The sequence below is a fragment of the Microcebus murinus genome, chromosome X (assembly GCF_040939455.1).
Source record: "Microcebus murinus isolate Inina chromosome X, M.murinus_Inina_mat1.0, whole genome shotgun sequence".
Classification (NCBI taxonomy): domain Eukaryota; kingdom Metazoa; phylum Chordata; class Mammalia; order Primates; family Cheirogaleidae; genus Microcebus; species Microcebus murinus.
Window position 1 is genome coordinate 66,762,362 of NC_134136.1, and position 15,686 is coordinate 66,778,047.

The following is a 15,686-nucleotide window of genomic DNA, read 5'->3' on the forward strand; positions in this document are numbered from 1 at the left end:
TCAGTTGTCCAGCTGCTCCAGTGCCCCAGTCAGAATGGTCCCATTGGACGAATCTCCTCAGAGCCCCAGAGCCCGCTGCAACCTCCCTGCTGCACTAACCCCAAAGCTGGGCGACCTGGACTTGCTAACCCTGAGTTCATCATGACTGGCAAGTGACCAAGTCCACGTTACAAAAAACACTCACATCCTTTAACGAAACCACTGCAGCGGCAGTAAGGGTTTTGTGAGTTTGTTGACTTTGTTTTTGTTTGTCCTTCCAGACAAACAAGAGCTTCTGCCTTAGTAGTGAGGACCCTGGGAGGCAGGAAGCTCAAGGACCAAGATGGAAAGATGCATTTGTCTGAACGAAAAACCTCAATCGGTGGCAGTAGGTCTTTCTCTATAACTCCACCTCCAAATGCTGTGCCACCGGTACCAGAGTCTGAGCGTCTTTTTTTACTTGGTTTCCTCAAAGTGTGTTGAGGGGGGCTCGCATTTCCAGTTTCAGGGAATATTACAAGGGAAGTTCACCCTCCGAGAGGCTGGGTTCTGATGTGCCGGATACGGGATTGGAACATAAGGTCTAGTCCCACTTCTGCCGTGACTCACCGAAGTAAGAAGTGGACAGGAGACCTGAACCAGCAACGGCAAACCCTCACACCGCCTCCTGGACTTTCCCACGGTCCGCCTGCAGTGTCCGAGCCCATAGGAGAGCTGCACGCCTGCAGCACGGAGCTGGCCGGAGCAACAGAGCACGGATGGCGCGGCGGGGAGCGCCACTGCAGTGAAGAAGCGGGCGCATGGTGTAGAGGGGAAGACAAAGTGTGCTGGCTGAGCCGGTTGGGGCGGGAGCCGGTGAGGAGAGGAGCGAGCGAGCTAGGCTGCAGCCTGAACCCCTGGGCAGCCAGTGCTAGAAGGGGGCTTACCTGCGACGAAGACCGCTTGCAGGAGGCAAAGGTAGCTCTTCCCGTACTTCTCGGCAATCCTCACGCGCTGCAGGGCCATGGCCATGTCCACCTGCAGAGGGATCCCCTGGGCGATCGGCACAAAAGTGCAGCCGTCCGGGTTCAGGGGAAGGCCTGGGCTCCTGCCGCACAGCACAGGGGTCCATGGCACTGAGGCGGCAGCTTGGGACAAGTGCCTAGCCGCCTTCGTTGGCGAGCCCAGGTGGCCCCGGGACGCTGCGGCCGCCATCCTCACGCAGGAATGAGGGGCCGGGGCCGCCACCCCAGCCAGCCGCTGCGGAGCTCTGCCCCGCGCACCGCCCCTGTGCGCCCGAGCGCTGCCGGAGGGGTACCGCCCCCTGCCCGGCTCAGCCCAGCTGCGCTGCTGCAGCCCGCCCACCCTAGGCCCCCAGTAGGGGCAGGGGCGCCGGCGGCCTGAGAGCGCGCCGCGCGCGGAGTCCGAGAAGTTGGTCGGAGTTTGGGGCTCGGAAGGAGGTCTCCTGGCCGCCGCTGCTGCGAGGGCAACTCCTCCTGGGTGAGCACCCACGCCTCGTCGCTTCCAGGACCAGGAGAGGAGGCGGGGGCTGCGGAGGTGGGACGCAAGGAGCCAGAAGCGAGAACCCCTGCAGAGACGCCCATTGTCAGGGGAGGGAAGGCCGGGCTAGGAAGGCACATGTGGTGGGAGGAGATGACCCGGCCTCGCACTCCCATGGCAACTCTTGCAAGTCTTAGCGGTTCCTTAGCATCCCGGCCGGCCGGTACTGGTCGAGGCAAAGATTCAGCGCTGGGGAGTTGCACACTGCGTGCACATGCAAGTAGCCCTGCCAGGGTTGCTGTCCTTGCTTGCGCCAAGAAGATAGGAGCCCTGGATAGTCAGAAAAGGTCCGTGCTGAAGCCGAAATATGCCCCCAACAACAACAGCAACGCAAACGCGCGCACACACTCGAACATGCACACTCAGATCTTAGGATATGAGAAGTCGTGCACCCTCCAGATCCCTGAATCCCAAACGCTGGCATCCTAGGAAGCCCCCTGTACAGACACCTGGGCTGCCGCCATCTCTCATGGGCTTGGGAGTCTTGACCCGCTTTAGAGCAGGCACAAAACAAAAAGGCAGGAGGAGGCAACCCCGTAGAGAAGACGAGCTGAAAAGAAAAGAAGCTAGAGCTCTTTTCCTTGCTCTGAGCCCAAAGCCCCCGGGACTGGGCCAAGGGAAGATAGCAGTGCTTGGGGGGAAAAGAGCCAGCAGGACCTGCAGGAGCCCTGCCCATGAAGCTGTGGCCAGCTGAGGAGAGGTGGGGGTGTCAGCATAAAAACTGTGCTAAGTCTGAAACCGAGCCGATGCCATAGGGATTCGCCCGATTTTGCTCAAATGCTAGAAGTCCTTATGGGAATTGCAAGTGTCACTTTTTTCTATAATCCTTTTCAAAATTTTCTGGCAGGAGAGTGGACTGATGTTACATAGGCTAATCATTCCAAGTAGATCTTTTAAACACTCTACGGGGAACAACTGATTTATACTTGAGGAAAGTGAGCGCAGGCAAGTACAAAAGACAGAATGAGTAGGGGAGGGACACACACTCGCCTCTTCCCCTAGGGCCTACCAGGTGTCCTCCAACTACAGCCCTGAGGGCCACATGCGGGTGTTTTTGCCTGTTTGTTATTTTACTTCAAAATAAGATATGTGCGGTGTGCACAGGAATTTGTTCATAGTTTTTTTAGAACTATAGTCGGGCCCTCCAACGGTCTGAGGGACAGTGAACTGGCCCCCTGTTTAAAAAGTTTGAGGACCCTGGTAGCCAATTTAAACTGTCTGAATGTAAGTCAACGGGCAGAATGTTTGCCGGCCCTTCTCTTGTATATGTGCAAAGGGAGGAGGAGCAAGCACTTATAATTTCCCCACTCCTGGGATAGGATGACATTAAGAATTCCACTAATGCTACAGTTGATGTAAAATAAGTTAAAAATAAATAAGACACAAATGAGTGGCAGTCTATAAAAGTACTAGATGACAACATAGAAGGATATTTTTTATAATCTTGGAGTAGGAAAGGCATAATAAAAATATGAGATTGATTTACATATGGATCTTGCTATATTGTTAAGTGAAAAAAAAAGAAAGAAGCAGGCTGGGTGCGGTGGCTCATGCCTGTAATCCTAGCACTCTGGGAGGCCCAGACAGGCCAATTGCTCAAGGTCAGGAGTTCAAAACCAGCCTGAGCAAGAGCAAGACCGTGTCTCTACTATAAATAGAAAGAAATTAATTGGCCAACTAATATATATAGAAAAACTTAGCCGGGCATGGTGGCACATGCCTGTAGTCCCAGCTACTTGGGAGGCTGAGGCAGGAGGATTGCTTGAGCCCAGGAGTTTGAGGTTGCGGTGAGCTAGGCTGATGCCACGGCATTCACTCTAGCCTGGGCAACAGAGCGAGACTCTGTCTCAAAAAAGAAAGAAAGAAGCAAAACAATATTTATATTTTCATACCTCTTTTTGAAAACTATACATGTGCATATGCATAGAAAATGATTGGGAAGGATACAAAATGCTAACGCTGAGTTTTGGAGAATGAAATTGGAACGCATTTGGTTATAGGAGAACTTCATGCTTTTTGCTTAATAAGTAATCATGTTAATTTCTTACAGTGAGCAATTGTTATTTTTATAACTCATTTTTAAAGAAGAAAATAAATAGAAAAATAACTTTAGGTTTAGAAAGCTATTAGAAAATTAACAATATAAAAGAATTTTTCTACATATGAAAACAATATAAAAATCAAAAAGGAAATTTTAAACTTCTATATAATTAAATAGCATAAACAAAGTCAAATCACAAATGGGAAATTATTTACAAAGAAATATGGTGATTAAAAGAATAATATTCTTCAAGGGATCCAGAATAGCCAAAATAAACAATCTCAAAAAAAAAACAAAGTCAGAGAATTCACACTTCCTGATTTCAAACTTTACTACAAAGCTGCAATAATCAAATCAGTGTGATACTGACATAAGGATAGACTTATACATCAATGGAATAGAATTGAAGAGTCCAGAAGCAAACCCTTTCATCTAAGGTAAATTGTTTTTTTACCACGATGCCAAGACAATTCAATGGAAAAAGAATAGTCTTTACAACAAATAGTTCTATAAAAACTGAATATCCATATGCAGAAGAATGAAGTTGGACACGTACATCACACCATACACAAGATTTAACTCAAAATAAATCAATGACTTAAATGTAAGAGTTAAAATGACAAAACTCTTAGAAGAAAACATGGGCGTAAATCTTAATGGTCTTGGATTAGGTGATGGTTTCTTACATATTACACCAAAAGTACAGGCAACGAAAGAAAAAAGTAGATAGACTGCATATCAAAATTATTTTTTTAAATTGTGCTTCAAAGGACACTATCAGGGAAATAAAATGACAACCCACAGAATGGGAGAAAATGTTTGTAAATCGTTTATCTGACCAGAGTCTTGTATTCAGAATATATAAAGAACTGTTACAAGTCTAAAGTAAAAAGACAAATAACTCAATTTTAAAATGGGCAAATAATTTGAATAGGGAAGAAGATATACAAATAGCCAATAAGTACATGGAAAGATGCTCAACATCATTAGCTATTGGGGAAATGAAAGTCAATACCATAATGAGATACCACTTCAAATCCACTAGGATGACTATAATCAAAAGATGGACAATAAAAAGTATTGGTAAGAATGTAGAGGTAGTGGAACATGCATGCATTGTTGATAGGAGTGTAAAATGGTGCAGTTGCTGTGGAAAATAGTCTCACAGTTCCTCAGAAAGTTACATATAGAGTTACCATATGACCCAGCAATTTCACTCCCAGCTTTCTACCCAAGAGGAACGAAAACATGTGTCCACACAGAGTCTTGTACGTGAATATTCACAGAAACATGAATCATAATATCCAAAAGGAAGAAATAACTCAAATATCCATCTTGTATGGATAAATAAAATGTGGTATATCCATATAATGGAATTCAGCCTTATACAGGAATGAAAATTCTGATACATACTAAAACATGTATGAATTTTGAAAACAATATGCTACGTGAAAAAAAGCCAGTCATAAAAGACCAGGTAGTGTATGATTCCATGAAATAGAACATATATGAAATATCCAGAATAGGCAAATATACAGACACAAAAAGTAGAGAAGTGCTTGCCAGGGAATGGAAAGGATGAAGGGATTGGGGGGTAACAGCTAAGGGCAATAAAGTTCCTTTCTATGATAATGAAATGTTCTAAAATCGATTGTGCCAATGGACACTCAACTCTAAACAAACTAAAAGCCATTGAATTGTAGAGCTTAAATGGGTGAAATATATGGTGTTTTAATTTTATCTAAATAAACCTGCTAAAAATAATAATGTCCTTAATATGTAAAGAGTATTTATAAATTAAGAAAATGAAGCAGGAATGGTCAAAAGACAGGAACAGATAACTATCAAGAGAAAAATGCAAAATTCTAATACATTAATATATGCAAATGTTTACCTTCAATAATCAAAAAAATCCTAAGATACTATGTTTCACTCATCAAATTGGCAAAGAATTTTTTAATACTCAACAGTGGTGAGTGTGGTAAGCCAAGTGCTTTCATGCACTGCAGGAACATAAGTTGGTATAATCTTTCTGGAAAGCAATTTGGCAATCAGTGTTGAGAACCTTAAAATGTATATGCGCTTTGACCTGAGGAATCTCTCCTATAAAAATAAACAGAGATTTGGGCCAAAAATTATATACAAAGATGTTATCTACAGCATTATTAAGTATAATCCCAAATTGGAAGCAATGTACATGTCAAACAATAGCAGGACAAATAAATTATGACACATTCATAAAATGGATTGTTAAGCAGCTATTAAAAGTAACATTGTCTTGTAGGATGAAACTGTTTTGTAACTTGATTCCATCAATGTTAGTATTCTGCTTAGGATATCGTACTATAGTTTTGCAAGATATTACCATTGGGGGAAACTGGATAAAGGATATATAGATCTCTTTGTACTATTTCTTACAGTTGCTTGTAAATCTAGAATTATCTTAAAATAAAAGTCTAATTTTTTAAATGACATTCTTCAAGGATTTTTAAGAACAATGAGAAAACGTTCATGACCTTACATTGAATTCTCTGCAGGCAAGATGAAGGTGCAATATAATCTCAATTATATGCCATCTATAAGCATGGAAAGAATGCTGGAATAAACATTGAGTGAATAGATGATAAATAGACAAATAGACATATAGACAGGCAAACATGAGAGGGAGAGAGGAGAGAGAATGAGCTTATATGAACTCCTTTTGTGTAATCCATAGGATTGTTATGCAGCCATTAAAAACAACTACCTCCTGTCTAAAGCTTTGCTAGACTGCAGGAGCCAGGCGCCTTCTCTCATGTCCCTTTGTCCTATCTCCTTTGTACTGATCCTCATCATGTGTTGCAATTGCTTGCAGTTCTGTCATCCGGAAAGATTCTTAGGTCCTTGAGGACAGGAAAATTGTCTTATTAAGCACTGTCTTCCAGGGCTTGGCATATAGTAGGCACTTAAAATGTGGGTTAATCAAACGGATGAATAAAGTAATAATGGATGAACAACAAGTCTTAATTTTACTGCCAACCCTTATTCAAAAGAACACTAATCTCAGGGTTTCTCAGGTCTGAAAAAGAAAATGCATAGCTATGACTGAGTCTTCCCCAATTTTTTTTTCTTTTTTAGCCACAGCAGTGTCTGACAAAGTCTTCCCCAATTTGCATAGCACATTCAAATCCATCCACATTGAGTTACTCTATAGTGCAGCCTTTGGGGTCCTTACCACTGAGTTTGTAATGTAACCAACACTTTTGGAAATAAGGCCCCTTGGTATTTCGTTAATGCCCTTGGATAAAGTCTAAGGATAAGCCACCTTATACCGAATTCCTCTCTCCAGTCACTGATGTGGTAAATTTTCATGCCATTTGCCTAAATCTGTAAATCTCACCTCCCTTAAGTAGAAAAGAGAGAATTTGAGTAACAAGGAATATAGTACGTTATAATACATTAGGCACAGGTTTTGAGAAATTAGAATCTCTGAAATGCTGAAAGTGGAAGTAGACAATGAAATTGAAAGTATCCTTACTACCTTTGATTTTGAGAGATTATGCAGAATTTAGGAAGTCTATTGACATGCAAAAGGATTACCAAACAACAACTCCTCGTTTACAGAATAAGGATAATAGCAACCTCGCAATTTGTATAGATTAAATATGATTGTATAATGGGCTGTATCGAGTTTGACATTTTACTAGGTTCTTTGCCATACACGTAAGGGGCATCTGTCATTTTTGCCTGCCTAGTTAGCACCTATGTACTTTAATATTCCTACAAAGAACCTCCCATGTCCCACTCTAAATCCATGTGATGCAAACAAGACTGCCAGCAAATTCCTGCTTCAGGGTGGGAGGATAACCCAGGCCTAGTACATCAGTGTGTTCTGTCCCCTTGGCCACTGTGATAGGTCTGAAGTAATGAAACATAATCCCAGGACTTTCTGGAACTGATAAAAGGTAGAAATTTTCTTCTCTGGATTGTAAATTAATTATAAGGGTGAGGTAAACCTGAGGCTGCAAAGACAGCCTGCCTGAGAATGAAATCAATATGATGAAAGCAAAGCTGACATATAGAAAGAGACAGATTCCTAATGACATCATTTGAGCATCTGGATCCAGCCATGCCTGAAGAAATATCCACCCCTTGGATTTTTCAGTTACATAGATCAATAAATTGCCTTTTGTGCTTAAACTAGTTTCTAGTTGGGGTTCTATCATTTGCAACCAAAAGAATTCTTATGACTAATATAATCTCATTTAACACTAAATTGTCATCATGGAAACTTTTAGATGTATGTATAAATCCTGAAAAGCCTCCATGTATCTTTGGTGCCTGTCAACTGTGGCAGTCCCCCTTCCTAGCCATGGAAGAACATATTCTTGTTTAAAGGCAAAGCTGTCACCATTTAATTGATATCAGATTCTGACTTGCACAAGTAACATTTAACAACATCTTTGCTATTAAAAATCCAAAAGGTACCGATTATTGGGCAACCTTTCCTAAATTGTTGTTTAAATCCTGAAAAGCATGTAAACTACAAGGGAGCCACTTTGACACCCTTAGCTAAGTAAGCACAAAAAGATCAATCAACAAATTGATCTGAGTCTAGGTCCTGACATTAACTTAATGTTTACCCCTTCTCAGGAAATTCCTCAGAAATCTTATTCTCACTTGTTTCCATTTCTTAAATCTCCCATTTGTTGCCATATTAAAAGCCAAAACTTTCCTTTCCAAGGAAAACATTGTTTCACAGGTAAATGTTTTGATTTCTGTTGTCTGTTAAAGGAAGTGGCTCCTTCAAAACTTGCTCTGTTCTGATGGCCAAATGCTCTTTAAATGCTTTAAGAATATTTTTAAAGCAATTTTACTTGTAGTGGACCAAACAACTGTTTCTGTGAATGTTGGCAGTCCTTTTATGAAATGTTTTGAGTACTTGCTCAAACTATGAGAATATATTGGAAATGTAAATAAATGTTAATTGCTTGGGGAAAATTTAGAGTCAGGAGTAGAAATTTGGAATCATAACTTCCCAACTCTTTCTTTAATTTCTGGCTAGGAATGCCTCTTTCCACATTAGACATGATGAATTTAGGCCCAGACAATGAAATGGGTATAGATTGTTTACCAGTGAATTTCTGCATTGTTTAATCAAATATTTACCAATGTGGATTGGAACTCAAGGCTGACATCTGCAAAGATGATCAAGTTAAATAGCCAGATGACCAAGTTAAACATCTTGACATAAGAAAACCAGTTTTACCAGACTAGTTATATAGGTCACATGAGGATAAAAGAAGTATAGGTAATAAAACCAAGCTAAGGGCTCCTAATGGTATAATATTACCTGGTTATTTCTCAAAAATATATATTCTTTGGTACCAGTGACCAACAAGAAATGTACAAAGAGGACTTAGTATGTAAGACATGTTGTTTAGTTCATATAAGACCAAATTTAAAGAATTAAGTCTTTTTTTTCTTTTTTATTTCAGCATATTATGGGGGTACTGGGCAGAATAAGAATTAAGTCTTTATAAGATTAGCAAATCAGCCCTGCGCAGGCCCCGCCACCGGAAACCCCCGAGCCATGTCAAAGAAAAAAGGACTGAGTGCAGAAGAAAAGAAAGCCCGCATGATGGAAATATTTTTTGAGACAAAAGATGTATTTCAATTAAAAGACATGGAGAAGATTGCTCCCAAAGAGAAAGGCATTACTGCTATGTCAGTAAAAGAAGTCCTTCAAAGTTTAGTTGATGATGGTATGGTTGACTGTGAGAGGATTGGAACTTCTAATTATTATTGGGCTTTTCCAAGTAAAGCTCTTCATGCAAGGAAATGTAAGTTGGAGGTTCTGGAATCTCAGGTCTTGGTGAGCTTGAAGGACAGGAAACAGAAATTGCAGGCAGTGGACTGAAGGAATAACAGAAACTCTAGACCAGGAAAGAGACAAGAACTCTGTGCCCTTCCTAGCAAAAGATCCATCTACAGTCAGCTGTTGCGGAAAGGAAAAGAAGTCTTCTCCCTGCCCCCACCATCACCCCCTTTTTTTTTTTTAAAGAAACAGGCCTTGCTCTGTTGCTCAGGCTGGAGTACAGTGGCTATTCACAAGCCCAGTCATAGTATAATACAGACTTGAACTCCTGGGCTCAAGCAATCCTTCTGCCTTGGCCTCCTGAATAGCTGGGACTGCAGGCATGCTTCACCACACCTGGCTAGTATATCTTTAAACCAAGATTTGAAGTGTCAGTTACTATTTTAGACATTATAATTTCTGAATCAAGGCTATACTTGATAACTTACAGTAATGGTAGATCTTGATCAACTAAGAGTGATCAAAGAAGTCATGGGACTTCCAACTCTTCATCCAGTAGCATGGGAAGTATTTCCCTCACTGAGCTGTTTTTAAATAGTAGTTGGGGAGACGTATTAAGTTGCTTTTATGGTTTTATTCATGAGTACAATACAAAATATATAAAAATTAATACCACAAAAAAAGATTAGCAAATCACCATCTTAATTAAATATAAATTAGAGTTGCTGTTACTACTCATAATAGCCAAATTAATAATAAGTGTACCATCTTCGTTTGCATAACACTTATAGGCACTTTTTCATCTGTCATCTCATTTGATCATCCCAACAAACCTATAAGGAAGGCCCAGTGTATTTATCCTCACCTTCCAGGTGAGGAAACAGAGGTTTTAAGAGGCTGAGAAAGTTACCTACGTTCATTCTATTAGTCTTTATCATAACTAGCGCTAGACTGTAAGTCTGCTGACTCTAATGCTAGCATTTGTGAAGTGAAAACCACCGCACCAATGAATTGTGATTTTGCAGAAATGGAGCTTAAAAATAGTATGCCAGACTAAAATTCTATAATTCTCAGACTTCCTCTGTCTTAAAGGAATCTGAGTACTTATCAAGTCTAGTCTCTCAATCCATGAAGAGATTCACCTCTTAGCAATTGCAGTATCAGTTTTAAGGATTCTGGTATCCCAGTACACCATGTTTTTTCTGGTAACAGCTTTATTGAGATATAATTCACATATCATACAATTCTCCCATTTGAAGTACACAATTCAGTGGGTTTTGTATGTTCACAGAGATGTACAACCATCACAGTTTAATTTTATTAATAGAACATTTCATCACCCCACAAGAAAACTTATATTGTTTAGCTGTTGTCAAACCCCTATTGCCACTAGCCTTTGGCAATCACTAATCTGCTTTCTGTTTCAATGGATTTGCCTGTTCCACACATTTCATATATTAATAAATAAAATGTGGGTGGCCTTGTGTCTGGCTTCTTTCACTTAGCATAATGCTTTCAAGGTTCATCCATGTTATAGCATGTATTAGTACTTCATTCCTTATTATGGCTGAATAATATCCCATTGTTCTATATACCAAGTTTTGTTTATTCATTCATCAGTTGATGAATACTATGTTTTTTAAATATATAAATATTGAAACCTTGATATTTTTAAGCTAACAAAATATTTTTTCCTGGCCGGGCACAGTGGCTCACGCCTGTAATCTTAGCACTCTGCAACACCGAGGCAGGAGGATTCCTTGAGGTCAGGAGTTCGAGATCAGCCTCAGCAAGAGCAAGACCCCGTCTCTACTAAAAACAGAAAAATTAGCTGAGCATGGTGGCACATGCCTGTAGTCCCAGCTACTCGGGAAGCTGAGGCAGGAGGATTGCTTGAGCCCAGGGGTTTGAGGTTGCAGTGAGCTAGGCTTACACCAGGGCACTCTAACCTGGGCAACAGTATGAGACTCTGTCTAAAAAAAAAAAAAAAAAAAATTTCCCTAAGAATATTGTCATTTTTATCTGAAATCTAATCTTGAGATGTGTACAGAGAATACCCTGCAGTAAAATTTCAAACCAGAGATACACTCATTTTGAAAGTGTTCTAGGCCGGGCGCAGTGGCTCACGCCCGTAATCCTAGCACTCTGGGAGGCCAAGGCAGGAGGCTCGCTCAAGGCCAGGATTTCGAAACCAGCCTGAGCAAGAGCGAGACCCTGTCTCTACTATAAAGAGAAAGAAATTAATTGGCCAACTAAAAATATATAGAAAAAATTAGCTGGGAATGGTGGCACATGCCTGTAGTCCCAGCTACTCAGGAGGTTGAGGCAGAAGGATCGCTTGAGCCCAGGAGTTTGAGGTTGCTGTGAGCTAGGCTGACGCCACGGCACTCTAGCCCGGGCAACAGAGTGAGACTCTGTCTAAAAAAGAAAGAAAGAAAGAAAGAAAGAAAGAAAGTGTTCTAAAGGCAATGTTTCCAAGACCCTTACTATTGTTGAAATCGCCAATTCTGGCTTACCTGTATGGTTGAGAATCTTTTTCTGTTTCCTAATCATCTTTCTCTTCTCTTGGAGTCTATTTATGCCTCTGGTCTGCTTCCAGAGGTCTCTGATGGAGTGAACTTAGAATGGGGTATGAGTGTTAAAAGGGGGGAGGGTGAGCATGAAGTTCTTATAGGGGGATGATGAGAGTAGAGGGATGGATGCTGGGAGATTCTCAGGCTGAATTCCCAGTTCTTCTCCTTGAACTTGACCGCTTCCTTTTCTCTGATTTACTTTTTCTTCCCTCCTTCCTTTTCCATACAGGTCAGATTTCTTTTCTTAGGATCCTATCCCTCCCCCTCTGTGATAATTTATTCTACCCAGGACCTTCTTTCTCAATCATCCTATCTGGGGCACTCAAGCCAGAAGGACAGAACAGCCTCACCTGAGCCTCCCCCAGGAGGAGCAGCACGTTATAATATTAGGACGAAGATGATAAACATATCTCAAGTTTAATAGATTACTGATAACTTGAAATACCCTTGCAGTAGGAGGAGAATTTCACCACTCTACCAGTATTCTGACCAAGCCATGGAATCAGGGACTTTGGGGGTCAGCTAAGACCTTGACAGTCTGCAACATTTGAGCTGAATCTAAGTCACTGGCTCTGCCACTGTCACTCTGTATTGCAGACCCCTCCCAGGCCACTGTGGTTCTTTAGGATGCAAGGAAAGACAGTCCCTTCCCCACTTTGTCCTCAAGGCTATTCCATGCAAAATTAACCTGAGTGGTTTGAAATGGCAGATGAAATACAGTATTTCCATGACCTTTTAAATTTACAAATGCACAGGATAATTTTTGGAAGGTCAAATGTGGATAAAGTCATGACTAAATGTTGAGGGAGCCACAGCCTGAGTGGGGTGGGAGTGATACAAAGAGGGTTATGGACCTCAAGGAACCAGTGTACCTGGAAGAACCCTGGAAAGCCTTGGGATCTGGTGATACCAGGTACTGTGAAGGACAGGAGTGAGATTAGGGCCTAAAGAAAGGGACCTTCATTAAAAGATTCTAATGCTGAAAAAGTCTCCACTGCCTCCTCAGCCCCAGCCCTTACAGAAGAAAGCATCCACGCACAGCCCATTTCCCCCTGGCATGAGAGCAGAGACTTCCCTGGAGAAATTGAAGGCTCTCTAAGTGAAGAAACTTCCCCAGTGTGGTAGTTAGGGGTTTTCCATCACATGATTCTACTCCTCATCTTTCTCATCCTAAAGCAAAGGCTTCCAGTTGGCAGTCTCCTCCTGTGAGCTCCCCAATCAACTGTTCTGGACCTCACTTTTACATATTAACAGGCAGGCAAAGATCACCAAATGTGAGGTAAGTCACTGTGATGGTAACTTGTGTGTGTCAACTTGGCTAGGCTATAGTTAGTCAATCAAACACTAATGTGAGAGTTGCTATGAGGTTTCGCAGATGAGACTAACATCTACAATTAGCTGAATTTAAGCAAGAGAGATTATCCTTGAGAATCTAGGTGGCCTCATCCAATCAGTTGAAGGGCCTTTACAGCAAAAGTGAAGTTTCCCTGAGAAAGAAGAAATTCTGCCTCAAGTCTGTAGTATCGATTCCTGTCTGACAATGTCCAGCCTGCTGGCCTGCCCTATATATTTCAAACTTGCCTAGCTAGCCCCCCCACGATTCTGTAAACCAGTTCCTTGAAATAACTCTACCCTTTGCACACCTTCTCTCTGTTACTGTCTGTCTCTCACTCTCTTGCTTGCTCTCACTGACTGACTCCATCTCTGTCTGTCTCTCTCTAATCAATAGATTACATAGGTATGTATAACACATACACATAGAAAGCACACACATACATCTATGTATACATATCCTACCAGTTCTGTTTCCCTGGTAGATCCCTGATAGAAACAAGTCACCCAATGCAAAAAAAGACCAATACAAACAGTAAAAATGATCTGGGTCCTTCTTACCTTGCCAAACTCATTTCCTATCCCTCTGCCTGCTTGTGCACTTTGCTCCAGTGACACTAGCCTTCTTGGTGTTCCTGGAACATAGCCTGCTCATTCTCTTCTTACAGTCCATCAGCCCTGGGGCTGCTTCCCACTGCAGTGTTTTACCTGGCGTAGTCCCCCACAGTATTCAGGTTTCTGCTCATGTGTTATCTCCACAGAGACATCTTCTCAGACCACTGTATTTAAGAGAGACAACACCCTATTCTCACACACCCCATCCCATTGCACTAATTTTGTTCATTCGTAGCAATTACAACTTCCATAAATGATATTATTTATTTTGTGCATTTACTAGTTTCTTGTCTGACTGCCTCCACCAGCATGGAAGTTCCACAACAGGGCCCCTTTGTCTCTTGTTCACTGTTGCGCCACCATCACCTAAAAAAGTGTCTGATCCTTTAAGAGCTGAAGAGTTGATATATGAATGGATGGATAAGTGGAAAAAAATTCCCTAAAGAAATAGACATAGTTCAGAGAACAGTCAACTTTTAAAACAACACTAGCTGGTTATACATTCAAAGATTCTAATCATTATTATAATCCACAAACAATAATGGAATATGAGGAACAAGGTACAGCTGGAGAACAAACAAATAGAGCTTTTAGGGCTATAAAGGATTGACAAAAAATTTTAAATTCCACAGAACAGTCAGTTTTAAACTACCAACTCCATGTCACCAAAAGCAAAGCTGGGAAGGGAGGTACAGAGTTGACTCTCCCTAACTGGTTTGAGCCAGTTGCAGCACACTACTGACAGGTGCAGGTAGCTCATGTGGTAGAAGCTGTGATGTGCCATTCAGATCCTCTTTTAGGAATGAAGGACTTATTACCTTAGCTGTCGAGAATGCTGTCAGGTAAGTCTTTGGCTGTCAGCCCCCTTCAGAAATTAGCTTGGCTAAAAGAACTGCCTAGTTCAAGGTCACAGTCCCTTCAAGGGTAGCCCACATCAAATGACTAAACAACATGCAGTATCAGGGGCTAGCCCCCTTGCTCCAACTAGAGACCATTCTGAAAACTTATCTAACCTTCAGCACTTCCTATAGGGTTGAATGAGGCTTCTGTTAAGACCACTTTACAGTTTGACTTCTTCTTCTACCCAATCCTTCTTCCTTCTCTTCCCTACCCTTCTGCAAGTGTTAACCCAAATAACATGCCTTGATACATCTCCTATATCTATTTTCTCTTCAAAGTCATGAATTGAAGTTATTAGATGATACTGAAGAGGACGGAAAGAAGGTGGAGGAGTGGGTGTGAGAAATTTGAGGAAAGAAGGGAGGAGTGAATAGTCATTTAAGAATAAGAAATTAATTTCCTAGGAAAATACAGTGGAGTTTTCTGACAGTATTAAGAGAAAAGATAAGAGACATAAAGAATCAATGCAGGCGATCCAATATTCCACAGATGTCTAAGAAAGAAACAACAGAGAAAATGAGGAGGGACATTTCAAAGAAATAATATAAGAAATAGAAGAAAAAATTTTCCAGAACTAAAGAACATAATTATATGTATTAAAAGGGCCTAACAAATGTAAAATGAGATAATTTTAAAAAAGAACTATACTAATACACATCCTTATGAATTTTTAAGGACATTAGGTATATTTAAAAAAAGAACCGGCAGCTTATTTAATCTTCAAAGTCAGGCTAAAAAAAATTAAAAAATAGAAAAAATAATAAATAAAAATAAAAATTTTAACAAAAAAAGAACCTAAATATTTACAGAGGGAGAGAGGTAAATTCCTTACAGATGATTAAGAATCAAAATGGCTCATGCCTGTAATCCTAGCACTCTGGGAGGCCAAGGCAGGCGGATTGCTCAAGGT

At 41.2% G+C, this 15,686-nt stretch overlaps 1 non-coding gene across 1 annotated transcript; it reads left to right on the forward strand.

Annotated features, from left to right (window-relative positions):
* The first annotated feature begins 7,860 nt into the window (after nt 1-7,860).
* On the forward strand, nt 7,861-7,991 carry LOC142866113 (small nucleolar RNA SNORA24). Its single transcript, XR_012916173.1, has one exon. It is a non-coding gene; the product is annotated as a small nucleolar RNA SNORA24 (small nucleolar RNA).
* Nucleotides 7,992-15,686: the final 7,695 nt, after the last annotated feature.